The sequence below is a fragment of the Neolamprologus multifasciatus genome, chromosome 10 (genome assembly GCF_963576455.1).
Source record: "Neolamprologus multifasciatus chromosome 10, fNeoMul1.2, whole genome shotgun sequence".
Lineage (NCBI taxonomy): Eukaryota > Metazoa > Chordata > Actinopteri > Cichliformes > Cichlidae > Neolamprologus > Neolamprologus multifasciatus.
This window is the reverse complement of record NC_140448.1, coordinates 24,736,158-24,757,676: the sequence shown is the minus strand read 5'-3', so window position 1 is coordinate 24,757,676 and position 21,519 is coordinate 24,736,158. Positions and strand designations below refer to the sequence as shown.

The window sequence follows — 21,519 nt, the reverse complement described above, 5'->3', positions numbered from 1 at the left end:
ATAGTCAGAAATCAAATGGTTTATGCAAATACGTGTTGTATTAAACCTATATAAGAATAAAAGGCAGGACCAGCATACTCAAACAGAGCTTCTTCCCATGGGCCACCAGGCTACACAGTAACCACAATAACCTTTAAGCAGTCACTGAACATTACCGACCCCTATGCAAAACCTAGCTTAGGTGCAAAATCCAGTAGTCAAAATACCTGTATTATATCCATCTATAGTACTGTCTACCTGTGCCACTGTTAAAGCTGCTTTCATTAGTATTATTACCTATTTATTTAGTGTTTTTATTTATGTTAGAATAAAAATTGTTTCTAGCTCTTTTATTCTAATAGCACAGCTCATCTGAACGCAGCGATTTGAGTGGAACAAATGTTTCAAATTCACATACATGCTCTGACTACACTTGTGTGACACACCAAGAAACAGACAGATGATGCCTGGAAAATGCTGCCATTATTAGTTTCACAGCTGACATCTGGAGCTCAGATGAGTCCACACAAATGTGTTACTAACAGCTCAAAAAAGAGGAAGGAGAGATGTTATCGCATGTGTACGTGCAAGAGTCGGAAACGGGTGTGAAAAAGTTGCCACCATGAGGCATCCCTGCTGCCTCGTGGTAGTACTGGATGGGTGATGCTGCCTAAATCAAATACTGCAGGTTCAACAATTGCCAGTAGTGGTTGAGGGCAGTAACTGAGGCTGCCCTCTGTGGTAATCCCAGCGAGACTCTCTGATTAAAGGATTATTTCTGAAACTAATTTCAAAGGCTGGGATAGACCAGAGCAGCGCTTGGAGGAAAAAGAGTGGGAGGAATGAGAGGATGAGGATGGGGATGCATGCGAAACAGCCTTTAAATGTGTCGAAGAAGAGCACTGATAACTCTCTACTAGCTTCCAGCACTGTCTTTCATTGGTATACATTACCAGGCTGGTGTTTTTCTAAGGCAGGATGCCTCAGACTAACAGAAAAACCCCTTTAAGGACAGAGGGAGGCTCTCGCAGCCTAAAAAACACATCTTTAGTTTTTAGAGCTGCTCTAGAAAGCCATACAGTTACTTCCCAGAAGCCTCGATGGATATACATCTCCAGGGGGATCAACTCTCCCGGCATCATATTGCTCTGATTAAACAGTGAGAAGCCAGCGGACAGACAGACGGTAGCATGAAAAAGTAGGACTTCAAACATTCCAGGCAAACACACTTTCTGTGCTCGGGCAGATCTTGAGTTTTCCTTTAAAGCTCACGATAACGACTTTTGATGGTGAGCGGCGGCTTTCACACGAGCGGCGAACGCGCCTGATGTTGTTTTATAGTGTGTGTGCGGTGAGGAAGATATCCGCTCTCTTTGAAACTAGTTCAGCTCAAAAGGAGGTCACTTCATTCTGAGACAGTGCAAGTGGGACTTTGGTGGATGTTCTGATTTGTCTGCTGCAAAGTGACAAAACCGCCTAACATTTGCTCACTGTCAGTAAAATCCACTTTGAGCTCTGGACTGAAGCCTTATTTTCTGGATCATTGCTATGGTAATACACACAATACATTCCCTCTGTGACTTTGCAGTACCGTTGCTGTTGACACATCTTCTCTGGCTCTCTGACCTTTATGATGTTCTAATTAAAGCAGAAAGAGGAACATATTGTCAGCTGTGCTCGACAGCCTGTGCAATGAATACAGCTTCATTCTGCTCTCTGAAGGTGAATGGGCTTCTTTTATTAACAGAACGCCTTGGGTTGCTCCACTATGAAAACCAAGGTCCTCCTACAATGTCAGGAATCTTTGTTGCATGTCTCTACTCGATTTCTGTCATGTTTCTACCTCTCGACTGATTCCCAGCCCCCTCTGCGCACTGTAGGAGTGATTGGCACTCCACAGGTTCTCTGTGTCACCAGCATAAAACTGCTAGTCCACTTTCACTATTGTACATGTTGCGTGTCAGGTAGAATATCAGCAAGGTGGAGAAAAGTTACAGTGCTGTGAAAAGTATTACTGATCTCTTATTTTTGCATATTTGTCACACGTTTCAGCTTTAATATTAGACAAAATACCATTTTAAAATTATGATTTCATTTATTAAGGGCGAAAACGTTACTGGTTGTGCCCTACCCTATCATGTGACCTTTTGAGGTCACCTGATGGAAGCTTGAGGTCTCTGAGAAGGCATCTCGAGACTGCATTGTACGTGGCTGAGTTGGTGTCAGCCACCACCTCTGTTCAATGATGGTCGTTCACCTTTGGGATGGACATAGAAGTCCAGTCGCCTTCTTTTTAAGCTCTTACGACGACTTGTGTTTCAGATCAGATCTGATCTGATCAGATAACCAGATAGTGAGCTTGAACTACAGGGCATAAACTGATAGCCAGATATTCTCCTTCAGCATTTTCTGGTAGAGAGGATCCATCAGTCATGGCAAGTCATCCAGGTCGGGAAGAAGCTCAGCAGTCCCAGACCATCATACTACCACCACCATGCGTGACTGTGGGTCACATGTTCTTATTGTGTAATGTTGTGTTTAATGGGACTCAAACCTTCGAGAAGCACAGTAGGAAGGCATTGACCCAACAGGCTTAATGAAACTATATGTATAGTTTCCCCAGTGGGGTTGAATTTTCTTGCTTTAACTCCTCCACCTGGATAAGTACATTCAGATGGTGGCAGCAGGTGTCCCGACATTGGTGACTGCTAGGCAGAGATGAGCAGTAACGCGTGCAGAAAATAGGTTTAAATGTTAATTTTCTTCAAGTCAGAGAATGGTGCATATAATTTAATTTTTGCTTGATGCATAAAGTTAAAAGATTAAAACTAATAAAACAAGTTTTAAAAAAAGAGACTTTTCCATTTGATTACCTTTTGTATGATGGATTATGCAGAAAAAGTAGAATTGGGCTGAAAGATCTATCGCTTTATCACCTATTTAGGTTGTAAATTGTGTTTTTAAAAAAGTAACTAAGTAACTAATTACTTTTGAAAATAAGTCATCAGTAACGGGATTACGTTTTGGGAAAGTAACTTGACCAACACTGCTGCTAGGCCTCATCCACTACTCTGACTAATTTAACTAAATCTCTTTGGTGTGTTTGCACTGTTGGAGATCTTTCAATGGATTGTAAGACTAATGTTATTTCTTTCTGTGCAGTACACACCATCCAAAAAAGTTGCGCTTTCATTTTGGTGGATGAATTTCGAGTGTTCTATCAGTCCATTATATAGTCCCAATTTGCCAACACGTGTGTCTGTGCCATGAACGGGGTGCCATAAAAGATGGACATAGCTTCCGGGTGTGAAAGAAACAAACAAAAATGAAATAGTAGCAGCCAAAGCGCCAACAGTGAAGCTTAGAAATGGTTAATGTCACTGTGGTTACATTCAACAGGATTCTGCCTTGGAGGCAGATGGTAGCTTAGCACCATTGGCGTCTCAGCCAAGTGCATACACCAAATGTCTGAACCTGCAGTTCCTCTCATGCTTAGCAGGATTACTGTTGCAACAACACATCATCAGGCGGGTAAAACGAACCCGTCTCAGGTCTAAACCTGGCTCACTTTCTCTGTTATTGAGTAAACAATGCAAAGTTTGGCAAATTCTGCTTCACAGCCAAAACTGAAGGCTCAGAAATCAACCCACTGAGTTGCTATGAGTGCTTAGACACCACAGGTCAGTTACCTCAGTGGGATCTTGTCTGACAGCTCCTGCTTAGAAATCAATAAGTCAAGACGATCATAAGGGCCTATGTTCATAGTCTGTATTCATACTAAAAAATTAAGATGAAGTAAGCTTTTGTCCTTCTTCTCTGCAGAAAGTGTTACATTCCTAATATAAACTATTCTTTAAAGAGCACCGACTGGTTTTGGAATTAGATTTCATTACTTCACATATGTTCTTAGTGGATTACTTTTACTTTTTCTCATTAAAACTGCTCCTTGTTAACTAAAATCACATCATGTTGCCGCTTAGATTCAGCTTAATTATGTTTGGATTACATTCGCATTGGGTCTCTCTTGTTAAGACATTTATTTATCGTCACAACAAAATGATAAATAATAAAACATTTCAAACTGTGCTCAGGAGAGACATCAGAGACAATTAATGTGAGGTAGGCTGCGCCAAGTGGAGAGAGATTGTTCATATGAGACAAGACAATCCCCTGCGTGCTCATAAAACCACAGAGTGTGTCTTCTTTCATTAAACTCCACAGAAGTGTTCACATGAAAAACTGTGTGTGTTCGCATTACGAGCACAAAGACTTGACCTTAAAAAAAAGCAGAGGACACACACACACACACACACACACACACACACAGTAGATGTTTGGGCCTAAAAAAACAAAAAACAAAAAAACATGTCCAACTGCTCCAGATGGGATTAAAATCATTTGATAGCACATAATATTACACCATTTCATCTCCCACTAGGAAATAAATTTTGTATCCCAGGATAAGATCCTGATATTTAATCAGCATCAGCTTTGTACAGAATGTTTTCATTTGTTATCAGTTTTAAAGCCGATTTACTGTTAAAAATGCTTTTACTGCTCCTTAATTTAACCGTTATCGCTCCGTGCAGATTGCTCGGTGTTACTCCACATTAAAGGTCACTCATTTTTGCGATGCACCAGCTGTGTGTGAACACATCTCCTGGTGTGTAGGGGTGGGAAGACTGTGTGTGGGCAGCTGGACATCAATGCTGCTACACACACTCCTGCACTGGCACTATCTTCTCTCTCATTTGCAGCATCCTACAACCCCAGGTCCAAAAAAATACCAGAAATACCAGTGCTACCCCTCAGCCTCACGACAGGGTTACAACTATACCCCATCAACTTTTTACTGCTGAGGGGTAAGAAGTTGGGTTGTTTTTTCGAATGTAAATAAAAACAGATCTGTATCTGTAAATCTCATATAACATATTTAATTCACATTAGCTCCCTTTGAATTTGATGACTGCACGACATGACTAAAAAAGTTGGGACAGGGACAAAAAAAAAAAAAGGCTGGATAAGTAATTGATACTAAAAATAAACAGCTGGAGAAACATTTTGGAAATAATTAATTGGCAACAAGTCGGTGTGACATGACTGGGTATAAAAAGCATCTTAGAGAGGCAGCGTTTCTCAGGAGTAAAGATTTGGAGAGGATCACCAATAAAAAATAAAAAACTTCTACAAATGTGAAATTATTTCAGAGTAATGTTCCTGAGTGCAGAATTCTGTAGACCTAGAATATCTCATCATAATACCATCAAAAGATTCAGAGAATCTGGAGAAAAAATCTGTATTTCGCACTAACGATCTTTGGTCAGCCATGATTCTGTCATGGAAATCACTGCAAGGGCTCAGAAACACTTTCAGACTGTGCCATCCACAAACGCATCATGCAAAAAAGGAGCCATATGTAAACATGCTACAGATACGCTCATCATTTAAAACGAACTGAGGCAAAGTGGAAAACTGTGCCGTGCTCAGACGACTGGAAATTTGAAATGAATTTTGGAAAACATGGATGTCCTTTGGAGTAAAGAGGAGAGAGATCATCTGGCTTGTTATTAGAACTCAGTTCAAAAGCATGCATTGCTGATGGTATGGGGGTACATTAGTGCCTATGGAACTGACTGTTTATGCCGCTAGAAAGGGTCCATGAGTGCTGAAAGGTATATACCCACTCCCATCCAGATGACGTCTTTTTCAGGGAAGGCTTTTGAGGATCTATTACCACAGCAGGGCTTCATAGTAGAAGAGCTGAATTGGCCTGTCTGTGATTCAGACCTTTCACAAACTGAAAATGTTTGGTGCATCATGAAATAAAAAATACAACAAAGAAGCTGCTGAACAGCTAAAATCCCATATTAGACAAAAAAGTCCATCAGCCGGTCTCTTCAGTTTCCAGGCTGCTGTTAAAAGAAGAGGGGATGCTACACAGAGGTACACATGTCCCTGTCACAACTTTTTAGAGATTAATCATTCTGTTTTATTTTACATCGTCCCAGCCTTTTTCAAATTGGGCTCGTACTTCAGCCTGAGGTAAGTCCTCATTAAAAAAAGCCCTTGAGAGGTATGCTTGTTCTAAACAAAGCTAAGCTTGTCCTTGACCTGCGGACATGACTTATAAAAGCAGAGGTTTGCCCAGCCCGAAGCAGACAAATGTCAGTCAGTTAAAGTCAAAGAGGTTGATCACAGCAGGCTATAACAGGGTGGCAGCTGTCACTCTCTTTAAGTATGAGTAAAGTTCATCATCTGTTGTCAATTATCTGTTAATATATTTCTGATAAAATAATACCCACCATGTAATTATTTTAGTTTTGATTACTGAAAGGAAAGAAACTGGTCTTTGGAGAGACATCAGAAGGCCTTTAGCCTGCTAGCCTCAGTGTGGGTGTGAAACCGTTCCGGTGTGATTGACAGCTAAGCTGGCAGGAGCATAGGTGTAAACTAACTTCCGCTACAAACTGTAGCTCACAAGCTGAGAACAGACAGAGGTTTGTTAGCACTGATACTGAAGGAACAAACCAACAGCAGCAGGACCACCAAATAAACCAGGGTCCAAATAAAGCTTTATTAAACACAGTGGTTTAAAACTATTTGGATTTTTGCATGTTCAGCTGAACATATCACACTGGCCCCCTGTACTGCAAAGAATTAGCTTTAAAATACTATTATTAGCATTTAAAGCTCTTTAAGGAAGTGAAGAGAATTTGGCTGGAAACACAGGATTAGTTTTTATTACACCTTACAGTGGAGGGAGTGCCGCCACATGGGCGCCAACCGTTCACACATATTTTAACCACACAGGAAAATTCTAATATTTTGGGACAATACATGTTTTAAAGAAGGACCCAGGGTATGAAAACTTTAAAGGTGCCATTGTATTGTACCTTGGGCTAATAAAATAAAGTGTTGTTAAAAAATGAATGGTATCTGTTAAAATATTACTCATTTTTGGTAACAAAAAAAAAAAAAGAGACGGACAGAACTGGAGTAAACCTGATGCTTCCCATCTTAATGATGACCATGACCTTCACACCAAGATTTTACGGGGAAATGGATTTCCTATACCTGAGATGAAGAAGACACTGGCTTCCTGCAACTTGGATGGTTATAGAAGTTTGGGACATTTGCAATCTCCCACATGACCTTACTAATTTCCTCACTGAGTTATTATAGTTTTGTATTTTCTCATTTTCATTTTGTTTGACTTTTTGCTTTTATGTTTAGTTTCACTTCAGTCTGCTTCACTGAGGGAATGGGTTAAATGCAGAAAGGAATTTCCCCACGGGGATCAATAAAGTATGCATCATCATTCCAGAACCGGTTTACGTTTAGTTTCTCTTAGATTCAGTGTTAGTTTTAGTCATTTTAAATTATTACCATTAAATGGACAGCATATGTCAGAGGCAAGATTTAGGAAAATCAGTGCAGGTATTATGACCCACAGCCTTGTAGACATCCAAAGTCTCAATAAATGCATCCATCAAAACCTCATCAGACAAGTTGAAATACAATTTATACTAAACTCACAAATAGTAAAACTTCCTCTATATTTTTTCATTTCGGTTATCAAAGTTCACAAAATGATTTTTCACATCAAGTTTTACTTTTTAGTTTAATTGTAGCTACCTATTATAACCTTGATTCCTGACCTACCACCAGGAAACTATATACTTTGAGCGTCAGTGTCCGCAGCCCCATCGCCATGTTGGACCCTTCTTCATTTTGGTTGATTAAAGAAAGAAGACACACCGACAGCCACAGCTTTGGACCAAAAGTTGAACTATTCAAATAAGAGTGCCTTGAGCGAAGTGAGCAAACAAAAAGCAAAAACTTGAGTATGAGGGCGTTTGGCACCGAGGACTTTGAATGCTGTCAACTTTAAACTTTACAGGATTTGTATAGGAAACCTATGAAGTTTGCATTTGCACAGCCAACTATGGCAACTAACCATAACTAGGCAAACAATTACGTCACTAAACAGTCATCTTGTCCTGGAAAATTACCTTTCCTAACCTAGGCATTAAGAACTACAACTATCCCCAGTTGCTACTGTGCTAATTCTTTAATTGCACTCACCTGAACTAGAAAGCTGACTACTTAAACAGAAAGTACACAAAGAAATCCTGACAAATGCTTATTGTTTGTCAGATAATTGTGTTACAAAGACTCCTAAAGGGGCCACAACCACATTGAGAGGTCCAGTTGAGGTCATTGAATGAGCTGAGGTGATACCTTCAGGGACATAGTGGCTTAATCGGTATATCTCTCACACTCCTAATAATGAAAAAGCCTCAATACAATACAAGGAAAGTAATTTAAAATTCACCCCAACACTGTTGTCAACCATTTTGGCCATTCAGGGAACGGCATTTCTGGGACTTCAACACCAGCAGATGCACAAAATAAGGGTATTCTTCCTCCTACAGTTGTTATAGCAGTCCAGAAACATCTGTTTGTCTTAATTAAGCGTTGTGGGGAATTCACTGGCTTGTTGCTAATGCACAAGCAGTAGAAAATGGTTGGATTCAATTCAATTCAATTCAATTTTATTTATATAGCGCCAAATCACAACAAATGTCGCCTCAAGGCGCTTCATAGATACAGAGAAAAGCCCAACAATCATATGACCCCCTATGAGCAAGCACTTTGGCGACAGTGGGAAGGAAAAACTCCCTTTTAACAGGAAGAAACCTCCGGCAGAACCAGGCTCAGGGAGAGGCGGCCATCTGCTGCGACCGGTTGGGGTGAGAGAAGGAAGACAGGATAAAGACATGCTGTGGAAAGATGTTTAATGGCTTTCGTTATATTGGACATGAAAAACAGCTATCTGACTGAAGCATTTACTGATACAAACTAAATGAGACCGTAAGTCCTCAAGAATGAAGAAAATAATGCTTCTTCTCAGTGCCAGTTAATTAGATAAATATCATCTTGATTAATACATTGATTAAAAAAAACATCAAAAGATTTTTTGTAAATTCCCAGTATAGTGGGCCTGAACCACTACAAGGCATCTACAAAGCCCTGGTTTTTCACCAGTAGGCTACATTTACTGTTAAACTTTAAGAAGAAGACAAGTTCTGTTGTCAATTAAAACAGGAATCATTGCAATGAAATCCATGTGAAGTCAAACTTTGGCTTTGACATTATACTCTGATGCATTTGCGCCAAACATATTGTGGCGTTATATAATAAGTGAGGCGCAGGCAGTCCTAAACTGTAAAGGTTAGTGCTAAATAAAGGTTAGGAAAGAAGAGAACTGTCTGTGATGTGAGGCAGGTGATTTATGGCTATCAGACACTCGTCATGGAGTCATACAGTATATGTGCACAGCGGCTCGTCACACGTTGTGGTTTATCCTTTAATAAAGCCGTCAACGGCAGCTCCTCTCTCACCGCCCACTCTTCTATAACAGTGTGTGTGCTTGTGTGCAGGAGGAAGCCGGATCCTGCCCCCTGGTTCTTTACAGCTGTGGGAGACGTTTCTGTTTAATGAGGTATAGAAAGGCTTTCCCCTCAATTACTATCTATCAGCTGTGTGTGTGTGTGTGTGTTAGAGAGAGAGAAGGGGTTATTTAACTCCCCCTCTTCCTGCTCTTCAAGTCGTCATCAATTCATCAACATTCAGCACAAACAGACAGTGATGACTGCTGCCCACTTTCTTTATTCCGGATGAGGCCAGATTTACATTTATTTTATTTTAGACAGTTATTAGACAAAGGACAGTACTTAACAGTTCATGGGCGATAACAAATTTATAAATTAAAGTATTGTAATCTAGCAAGGACTCAATTTGAGGGAATTCCTTCAAAGGATCAAGTGTGTGCAAATACACATGAAAACAATCAGGTGCAAACAGATCATTTCATTTGCTCTAAAAACAAAATAATCTCTTCACTGGAAATGTATGGTTGCTTAACTGTGCTACATGTAGTAACAAGAAAGAGATCAGCGGGCAGACAGCTCACCCGGAGCGTTGTGCAGAGAAACTGTCTTCAGTCAATAATCTCCTGGCAAACATGAGCATTTATTTAGGATCCTAGTTTCAACTGTCAACTGTTCGGACCCTATGCTCTCCTAGGGAGATACAAGTCACATCATTGGCCCCTGAGCACTGAGCCATCATATACACTTCGTGACATCTGAGCAATAATCAGATGTATCTCCAGCCACTTCTTCTGCAGACTGAAGATAGCTACCTGCATTGAGGTCCTCAGAGTAGCCCTCCAGATCCCAGAGCAGAAAAAGGCAATCACCAATAGATGGAGTCCAAAATGATGGAGACAGACTCAGCAAGCTGACCTACCTCTAGGGCAGGGGTGTCCAACTCCAGGCCTCAAGGGGCGGTGTCCTGCAGGTTTTAGATATCACCCTGGGTAAAAACACCTGAATCAAATGATTATTTCATTACCAGGCCTCTGGAGAACTTCAAGACATGTTTAGGAGGTAATTTAGCCATTTAAATCAGCTGTGTTGGATCAAATACACATCTAAAACCTGCAGGATACCGGCCCTTGAGGCCCAGAGTTGGACACCCCTGCTCTAGGGAAACACTAGAAGAGAAGAACTGTCTGACTCTGGTTAAGGTGGTTTGCTTCCCAGATCCTCCAGTCTACATGTAGGAAGTGTCCTTGGGAAAGATACTGAAGCTCAAATGGCCCTGATCCATCTGTTAAAAAGTAATTAAAGGGCACAGAATAAAGCTGCATATGAAATCTTTGTGAGCGTTGGGTTTAGTTATATTAGAAAAGCACCTTATATGCTCTACATAACAGTCTATTAACTATTTAACTGGAGTTAGCTAGTTTTCAGTGACTAAACTTTCAAAATAAGAACTAGGGGCTATCCCAAAAACAAAATGCATCGCTGTTTTAAACATTGGTGGGTGCAGTGTGTTTTAAAGTACCACATTACAATAGTCACATTACATTTTTCTGTTGGTATTGTAATGATTTACTGTACTACATTCAGTAAATACATTAAAGTTATAATTATGACGTTGTGATAATTATGAAGTTCTTCAGTTATCTTAACAGCAGGCCAAGAAAAGTATCAAAACTTGTCCTTTCCGTGCTGGGCAGTCAACACAGAGCCAAGAACCTCAAGGGATGACACAGCCAAATGTCTGCTGACCCCAGCCCAGCAGCCAGAGCCGGATCTTCAACTGGTAACAAAGGTGGTGACCAAGTGATGTAGACTCTGCTTCTACCTTTTTGTTTTTTACAGTAGAAATTTTGAGCAATACCCCTCCACAAAAAAGTGTGTTTATGAAAGTAGTAGAAGTAGAAAAGTGCTATATAAGAACCAGTACAATTTACCATTTACCAGTACTGGTTTTGGAAGATGAAAGGATAAAAATGTATCCTAACCCTGCAAAACTAAGTTCATCATATATGATACATGAGTTTTTGATGCCTCTACATCATCAGTGTGATTTCTTTTTCCTTTAAAAACCTGATGTAGACACAGGCAGTGCTACCGCGAACAACAAAATGCACAAAAATGCTGTAATTAGAAAAAAATCAATAACCTTTCCTGTTTCAAAACATTTGAATTTTCAGGGAATTATTTCATGGTTCAGGCTTTACAGAGCTGAAATTTACTCGCGTGGTGTATGTTTAAAATGCTTGGGTGACCCGCCCAAGTAAATTATATGAGTAAGGAAACACTGCTGGCTTATTTCAATATATTTAGTTGAATAATTATCACCAGCTTAAGGCTCTGTCAGCAGCTCCACCCGCTCCAAGCTAAATGATACTTGATACTTATATCTGTGTGTAATTCTATTTAAGCAGATAGTGTGCAGGATTTTCCTTAGTTAACCATAGCCTCGCTTTTAATAATAGTGAAGCACATCAGTGGTTTGTTGTTTTTTTTTTACTGCTGTCTGATAGAAATGAAGTAAACATCAGCAGCTGATTATTTTAGTTTAGTATCTCTACTTATATAAAGATACTGAATACTAAATTACAGGTTCCAAATTATATTTTGGACACATTTCTGGACAAGAGTAGTTTAAAAAAAGCAACTTTACAAATATTACCCAGTCTGTTTGTGTGTGTGTGTTTCCTGCTAATATCTGTAGATATTTCAACAAATGTATCAGTTGTCTACAAAAATCACATATTGTGAAAGCCCCCAATAAACACTCAGATTTAGCACTATGCTGGTTTCCATGAACAGGATGACCTGGGATGGAGTTGAATTCTGGGACTGAATTGTTAGTGTTGGTGTGTGGATGGATGGTACATCTCAAAGTAACACACGCATGAATGTCTCAGAAGAATAATGCATTGTAATGAGATGAAGTCATCCACTTTACCTGTCAGTGGTTTTAGTGTTGTGGCTGATGGGTGTACGCACCAGCATAACGCCATCCACGTACATTTCAAATCAAACTGTGTTTAGAGAGAGTAAACCGCAACCTCTTCTTTTCAGATGTGACTCCCAGCTGCCTGGAGGAAAATGGATTAATACACACACACAAGCTCTGTCCACACCTCCAATCACGTTCTAGCACACCAAGTGCTTCACCCACCCCGTATTAACGCACACATTCACACGCAGAGGGGATCTCTCTCTTTTTGCACAAGTCTATTATTAGCTGTTCAACCCAGAGACAAACTAATGACACGTTGGGATGAATCACCAGAGCTGCTGCCTCCGACTATCATTACACTCTCAGCAGAGCTACTGTAGAGACATCCATGTAGGATGCTGGCCACCACAAATATAAACACACTCATACCATTAGTCTGCTTCAACTGCTACAGCTTCTCGTCCATTAGAGTCCGAAGCCCACGTGTCTGCAGGTACAAATCTAGATCACAGCAAATACCCACTGTTTTATTTCATATCAAATCCATCTGAGGATTTAACCTCATTACTGTGTCGATGGCTTGACAGATTCATATCCTAAATTTTTTGTCAATAACCCTGCAAAGCTTTTTAGCATCTCTCAGCCTCAATGCTCAGACCGATCAGGTATCAGCCAAACTCCACACTCAGCACGTATTCTCTGTAAATATCTTCATTACATTACAGTTCAGTTACATGATCAGTTCTAACAGCCACAGCAGAGCCTCCTGTTACCGTGCATTAAAATTATCCAGGCAGTGAGGTATATAAACAGCTTCCATCTGGGAAAGGAGATTTCTTTTGCATTGCAGAGAAAAATAAGAGGCGCGCATGCACCATAAGAAGTTCAAATCCGCCCCAAGGCCTTTCTTGATTCCTCTCCCCATTGTCCTTTCAAAATTAAGCCTAAAAAGCCAAAGAGAAATACATAAAAACGTTTAATTCTGAAGTTAGTAGAGAACAACAAAAGAGCAAAAAGATTTTTTAAAAAACAACAAACCCCAAACTGATAATAAATGTGCCGGAGTTAAAATTTTAACTGTTTTACAGTGCTTTGCTCATAAATTTTACTTAAACTAGTTTCGGGTGACCTGTTCCAAAGGGTCATCATCTTCTGATGACCAATACCATCACCAACAGGTTGGCAGAGGAAGCACAGGTAGGCATGCTACCTCAGGCCTAGAGACTGGTCACCAATGGTCACGAGCTGCTGGTGGAAAAATTGTTTGAAAGACCTCCTTGCAATAATTTTGGTCACTAGCAGGTTGCCACGGGCACTGATTTGTCTACAACCACCTGCTACTTATTGTCCAAGCAGTACTGAAACTCTGAAAAGTGCGACTCGAATGGAAATCGCCTACAAAATAAGTCAAGCCTATTCTAACATGTTAAGGCAGAACTTTTACTTTGAAGGCAAATGTCCTCTATTTCAGGGTTTCAAGTAAAGAGAATTCAGTCACACTCTTTAGCTTTTGACGGCAACCTCAAAATAATTCACTCACAAACCAATTGGGGACTACGTATTTTTCCCTCGTGACCAGATGATCATTCAAACCGGACTCTGCCTAAGGTTGTGCTTCCAACCCTTCATGTTTGCCCCGAACACAAAAAAGACAACACTGCTCTCTCTCAGCAGCACATACGTGTGCTGACACTGTTGCCTCACAGTAAGAAGGTTCCCGGTTTGAGGAGTTTGCATGCTCTCCACGTGCCTGCGTGGCTTCCTCCCAGGCTTCCTCACTAAGACTAGAAAACCTCTATAAATTAGAGAGATGAGAGACATCTTTGCATGGTTACCTGTTCTTTGCACGATTTAGCCTGCCGTGATAAGTGGACGGATATCAGCCGAGCATCTTAAATGGTATCAACTTATAGCATCTCCCTTGCTCTTTACTTTTTTCATTTTAGATCTCGAGATCTACAAGCATTAATCATATCTGGAGATGGCTACATGAAACTACAGCGAGGCAGACTCAACTTGTTATCAGTCCTGTTATAATAATAATGTTAAACTGATGAGTTAACAGGGAAATGAGCAAATTGCCCATCACCTCGACCCCGTGAGGACGTTGTCCATTCACACAAACCCAATTTAAACCATAAGGTGATGATTATCACATACATACCATGACATACATAAAAAAAAACATACATGACATACAAAAAAAACAATATTCAAGAGAGCCCATATTATATCACAGCACAATACAACCCATTGATCTCATTTAAGAGGAAAGATAGCTGCTGCATATATTAACACAGCTAATTTTGGCTTATTTGGTTAGCACAGGGGATAACCCCATGGAAATGTAAAAGAGGAACTCAGGGTCAGAAAAAATAGTTTTTCCGGTTCTACCCATTATTCCAAACAGCCAGAGCAGGAAGCTGTTTTCAGCTTTCCTTCCCCGCGTCCCTTTACGCTCATTTAATTCTTTTACTGCATCCCTATAAAAGCAAAAGACCAAGACCCTGTGTTAAACTGAAAAGGGATTTTATGTTATAGTTAATGTTTATTTATTTATTTTGCAAAGTAAACTATAAAACTCGGCTCCACATTCTGCTATAAAAATGTCCTTCCCGCTGATCTGAACACACTGTCCTCAGACAACCAGAAATTAAGGACATGCCAACTCAAACAAGTAAAACTAAGGAGCTAAATAATACAGTGAGAGTGGACCAGGCATACTGATTGGCCGTGTTGTTGTCTGAAGCACTGTTATCAAACTTCACATACAAAGACGCTTGATTGAAACATGATTAATCTGCTGCTGTTCCTGCCTGCTGTACTCAGACTGACCATCGTTACTCTAAGCAAAAGGATACCTGGGTTGCTACAATGATAAGTGCTGTAAATAATGTAAAAAAAACAAACAAATAATACACGCAGCTAATACTTCTGCATTTCCACTCGCAACCTTAATGCACAAAGAGCCCAGCTTTAAGAGCTTGCAGCCAAGGTTAATGGGCGCTTAAGTGATACATTAGATCGTGTATCGGGTCTGAATTGGAGGTGATACGTGATCCATGTGTTGCCTGTTTCTCCTGTACCTGCAGGACTGCCTCCAGCCTAATGCTGAGGGAGCTCATTTTACATGTTAAAACACTTTAAACCAGACGCCACTTAAATCTGCAAGATCGGCTGCTAAAGTGATGAACTTTCCTGGTTGGATTCAAGTAAAATAACAGATTTTAAACAAGTTGAGGAAACAACACTGACACATCATCCACTTTTTAGTTTGAGCTGTGAGTTTTTCTGATCCCTTTGCAAATGTAATTCACTCTCTTTTTTGCTATAATTTTGGTTTCAACCATCTCATAACGCGTTCTGTCCATTTTGATCTGATGAAAGTTTAGACAGTTTTTGTGTTAATTCCCGATATAAAATAGAAGGACCTACTTCTGGGACTGAAAAGTGAGACTTTAACCTGAACTCTTTCCCTTCAGGCGGAAACTTCTCTGGCTGTAAACGGTTGTATGGAAATCTACGGGAAACCAACCCTTTAGCTCAGTTGATCTATGAGCTTATAGTCTCATTCATTAGTTTAAAGTATTATTCAATACAAGATGATGTTTGTTCTGTCAATTATTGTCCAAATATGGTCAAAAAATTAAGATAACAATGGAGATGATGCTGGAGAAAAGGCTCTGCTCAGGCTCACACATGGCAGGGCTCTAGTTTTAATAGAAAACTACATCATCAAAACTGTGACGTTTCACCAAATCTGTTTTTTGCAGCCAAAATGTTTCTGGCAGAAAATGCTCATCTATAGGCTTCAAAACGGGACTTCAGAAACCAATTGGAGTGAGGTCACAGTAGCTATGTCCCATCTTTTATGCTGTCTCTGTCCACTACTGCTACTGTCTTCAAGCACAAGCGCTTTTTATCATTTTGCTAGTGCGATAAAACAGTCAAACTGGAGCCCTGCAGCGTGCATGCTGCTCATTTTATTTTCAATATTTATCATATTTGGCTTGTTGTTGTCCCAGCAATAGTATGGTTTGATGTGTATCTATGTCTAGTTTTTTACCATCTCTGATATACAGCTTGTTTTTGTTGGTTTGTTCAGAGGCCGTGCTCTCTTGCAAGAACTCTCCTGGAGGCACAACTTCTGAGAGTGAGCACCCACTCGTCAACTGCATGTGAGAAAAACAGTGAGACGGATATTATTGTTTCTAACTTTCTCCCTCACTGATTATTTTACTTGTAAATATAGCCAAATGGTCTGGACAGAACGAGTTTAAGAGCTTTTCTCTGAAAACAGCTGCAGCAGCCCGACACAGCGCAACGTGAGCAATAAGAGCAACATAAAACTTACCTAAATTCCATAAAACTGAGCCGAAAATCAGACTCATCCAATCATTCCCTGATTCAACCCATTCAGTGCACACTAATTTAAAAATGTAGTGAAACATTGGGGTTTAAACAGCTACTCTGCTAAGTCTAACTAGTTATAATAAGTTCGTTGAGGTTTGGGTGGAAATTGTGGATTTTATTGAAGCAAACCCGAGTAGAGTGTGTATCTGAAACAGTAAATGAAAGGTCGTCTCTACAGTTAAATGTTTTATTGACCCATCCATCAACCCGGGCTGCTTCACACATCCAACTGTTAGTAAATTTTATGGCTCTGCAGTAAATTACTCCCACTTCTGCTCCCAACTGACCAGCGTCATGGCTACTAAACATATAGTTTTGCTCCGCTGGCTGAAATGACTGATGCTTTTGTTTATCTTGGAGAGCCGATCTGGGATATTCATGTTTCCCAGAAGACGAGTCCTCTGGGTTTTTGGGAACCAACTGACTTTTCCTTAAGCAGTATATATTAATTAATAATTTAACGTCTCCAACATTTTGCCTTGGGTATATAAGATGGGAGAAATAAATGGCCCTGTTTGACCTTCATACAGTAGCTCCTCAAATCTGTCTCCCTTGAAAATATAGTGTTACATGGAGAGTGGCCAATGAGTGATTCATTGCCTCTAACAAGCCAAATGTACAACAAAGTGCCTCTGCCAGAAAACAGAGACAGTGGGATATTTTACAAAGTAAGCCTGTGCATTGAGCTGCAGTTATTTTGGTAGGCTTGGCTAATGGATGCTTCACACATCCAGATTGGACGGACCCTTATTTTTAAAATGACTGCCACAACTTTAGCTTTTCACTCGAATCCGATCAGCAGTAACTCTCACGGGATGAATCACACAGAGCTGCGCAAAAATATTACTACAGTACATATAAAACACGTACATCTTGCAGCCATGCTTCTGCCTTGTTTCACCTTCACACCTGCTTCAGAGGGCATGAAGTTTCCGAGGGCTGTAGTAAAACGAAGTTCAAGCAATGACAGCATCTAAGACTAATATCATTCTCCAAATTACCATTTATATATTACAGATGAACAAACATGCTGTGTGGCAGTTGGCTAAAATGTTTTTTCACACCTACTTTTACTTTTTGGTTTAGCTTTAGTTATAAAAACACAGTCTTATGTAATAATCTTGGCGTGCAGCAATTATTTTGCATTAATATTGATAGTATTTTAATTCATTTATATCATCAAAGAATGATTACAAAGTTAAGAAACAGATAAAGAGGCAATGTGGAATACAGTTTGATTAAAGATTGGGATATTTTCCAGGGTTGTCTTAAGCAAGGTGCCTGAATTGGTAACTAGTCCACTGAAAAATTAGGTGTGCTACTCTTTACTAGTAAGCTGTCGGGTTAAAGATCAACTAATGTCCAATTTCATCACATCAGACATTTGTACTTTCATATGCAGCTCTGTCAACTCTGAAATCGGTTGAATACAACCAAGAATGTACGAACTAACAGTCACTTCTATAGAAACCCACCAGATTCAAACTCTTGCTTCGGGCCTCAACTTTCTGCTTCCTTGGAGTGGTTTGGCACCAGGTGGTGAGGGTGGAGGCTCACGTTCACCCAGCTGAAAGCTCAGACTTCTGAGTCACAGCGAAGTCACACATCTTTGGATTAAAGTATGAAGCGCATTAGCGAGTAGACTCCCAATGTGCAGTATGAACTGGAGGAATCATCACAGAAAACCAAACCTGTTTTAGTGTCCATATGGGCAGCTAGATGAAAAGAGGCTATATGATGTGTGATTTTGGGCTTTCCAAGACTAAAGATAAGCATGCTGAAATTTTCCTGGCAATATCTTTGGTCGCTCATACGATCAAAGATGGCTGCTGTATTGTTTTTGCAACCAAAGATGGTCAAAATTCAGACAATATCACAAATTTATGCTGACACACTGCTCACAGTGCAACTGCTGCTATGATCCACTAACCAGCCAAGCAATAGGAAACGTGCATATCTACAGTGCAAATCTGAAATTTTAACAAAGATTGTGTGATGTCTCCTCCCTGTGTATTCCACCTCTGTATTATCACGATGCAGGAGGGAGGGTAGTGCTGACGTGCATCTCCGTAGGTGATATCATCGTACAGGCGACAGGTTTTGTCGTATCCAGGTTTATAAAGTACATGAAGCACAGTGTGAAGTGCAGTGACTGCTTAAGGCCTCAATCACAGTAGAGGAAAAAATAGATCATCAACCTCCGTGTGACCACAAAAAAAAACATGGTTGGTGAGCGATTGCATTTAAATGGTTTCCCAGAGGTTGAGGTTGCAAAGCTCCCTCAACGTCTTGTCGAAGGTAAGTGTGCAACAAGCTTGGAGTAAACTTGGGTTGTGTTCCCTTTTGTGACTTTAGCTTAACCCGGCAACACCAAGAGATTTTGAGACTTGAGACTTGTGCTGTAATGTTGAGAAAAATTCAACTTTTTGAGTTTTCAAATATGTTGCTAAATTTAAAAATTCTGGCCGCTTTTGAAGTTCTACACAAAACTAAAGGAGAAGCTGATCGTTGTGGGGAGTGATCACGTGGTCCAATAATCACCTTGGCTGTTTTGTTTTATTAATAAGTGGAAGGCAAAACTGCTGCTGAGATTAAAATTTGATTAATTGCACAGTTTTACTAAAGGCTAATCAAAACTCTGTAAGCCCTCCTTGTGGTTGATCGGTTGATGAAAGATCAGGCACGCCTACTGTGAAGCGTTGAAGCAGTGGGTAAAATATATATATATATCTGTAATACAGTCCCAATCACTTGTTTGTGATTGGATCGTGAGCGACAATCTTTAAACATTACAGCTTTCACTAGATTAGCATTCACTGTGAGTATCAAAGTATCAAGAAAAGATGGAAGTGTGATGTGACATTGCAAAAGATGAATGTAGATGAACGGTCAAAAAAGTGGCATCATGAAGCCTCAAACTTAGTATTTTCACTATCGTCATCTTGATATTTGATACAAAATGTGACGGAAGGATCAATCCAAAGGGAAAACAAAGACACTGCATCCTCATTGGCTGGATTATTATGCTGGATGATCCTCCTTTCTAACTCTAATAATAACTATATTTTACAAAATTGACTTCATGTTTTAATCTTTGACCTTAAACTAGTGATTGAGCCTAGGAAGTCATCAGGACGGCATTTACTGAGGTCATGGATCATAGGAGCCCACAGTCATTTTCCCCATAGACTTCTATAATCTGGACTTCTTTTTGGAACCACATGAGTCGCCCCCTGTTGGTCATTATAAATACTGATTTAAGGTTAAAGGCACTTCTATCTTTCATGCTTTCTTTGGATATTGTAGAGGTTTCTCAAATACAGAAGACATTAAAAAAAGCTCAATAAATTTAGAGTGGGTAGTAGCTAATTCCTCCTCTATTGTGCATCTCAGTTTGGAAACCTTTACACTCAGTGGTTATGTATTGTACCTGCTAATAACTTGTTAGCTCCTGCTCTTTGAATATTTTAAACCAACAGGCACAGGCACGCCAGCCGATGCAGCTGCTCCTAAAGAGCATGAGTTAAACAGCAAAACCTACAGGTTTTTTCAGACTGTTCCCACTCTTTGTCCTTTGGGGTTAACCTGCATGTGAAGACAGGGAGAGGGAGGGGGTGGCAAGCTGGGCTAGATGTAAGTGCTGAACGGTCAGTGACCTTGTATTCGCCAGCCAAACAAACCTGGACATTGCGATAGAGACAGCATGAATGTGCGGTGACACTGATCTGGATGTGGCTGCTGCTGCAACAGGTTAAATACGCTCTGCAGAAAGCACCTGTGAGCACTCCGGGCTGTGCGTGAGTTTATCTTCACCGCAGCTGGAAGAGCATGCATGCAGACTGGTCGGTGCAGTCATTTTCAACATGCAACCGTGCAGTCCCCTTGCCACTCGGTGCCCTAGATGAGTCCTTCCACCCTCTTCTTCCCAGCACAGTTTCTGCACCTATTTTGGATTCAAAAACCAGGCCAGGCAGCAGAGCTCAGGGCAGCCGTACATTTCTGTCTCAGCTTTACCGTTCATGCCAAGTTTGTTCGTGCCTCAGAAGCTGGATTGTTACTAATTTAACTGAGCAGCTGTTAAATTAAAAGCGTGCATGTTAGAGAAGAGTCCACTCATAAACATATCTGTACTTTGCTTCTTTTCTTTTCGGAATGGGATTGAGGTTGAGGTAAACAGCACACATCTGTTAAATGTCACTGATATAAATGTGGTAATATCAGTCTGCGGCCATTCATTCAGTCTGCAACTTGGATTTTAGAGCGTAACGATTCAGGCTAATAACGTAACCGGTGGGTTATTTTTAGCCCGTGAAGATGCGCTCAGCAGTGATGGCGATGGTTTCCTCCTCCTCCTACACCACAATGACGTCGTGCTGTTACGCAAAACCAGGGGTTCACCTTTTGTGGACCTACAGCTCCGACACTGCTAGCGTAAATTTCTGGCACAAAACAGGCGCAAGTGCGCAAATAAAACACGCAGAACAACACGAACACATTCCGAGGCGAGGCGGCTTTTAACTTCTGCTTTAGCTTTAATTCCGCATCTGTAACGGCACTTGTCTAAACTTGATGCTGGCACACCCTGGTATGCCCAGAAGCAGGCGGCTGGCTGCCCGGGAGGGCAGCAGGCTTCGGGCATCCCGCATCATCCTGCTCTGGACCCAGTCGGGGTCGCAGCTCCGCTCACCTGGCGCAGCTCTCCACAAAGTAGAAACCCACATTTCAAAAGCACGGCCACTGACATTTTCTGACTACACAGAGACACGGAAATGACAGCATGCCACGAACAAAAAGTGGACA

At 40.6% G+C, this 21,519-nt stretch overlaps 1 protein-coding gene and 1 long non-coding RNA gene across 5 annotated transcripts in view; both read right to left on the bottom strand.

Moving 5' to 3' along the window:
- Nucleotides 1–21,519, bottom strand: part of ppm1e (protein phosphatase, Mg2+/Mn2+ dependent, 1E) — a 71,894-nt gene that overhangs the window by 49,877 nt on the left and 498 nt on the right. The window lies entirely within an intron of this gene.
- Nucleotides 1–21,519, bottom strand: part of LOC146510318 (uncharacterized) — a 35,779-nt gene extending 14,260 nt beyond the window's left edge. Inside the window, exon 1 of the long non-coding RNA XR_014876356.1 lies at nucleotides 1–21,519. This exon is cut by the window's left edge and continues 8,665 nt beyond it. This is a non-coding gene — a long non-coding RNA (uncharacterized LOC146510318).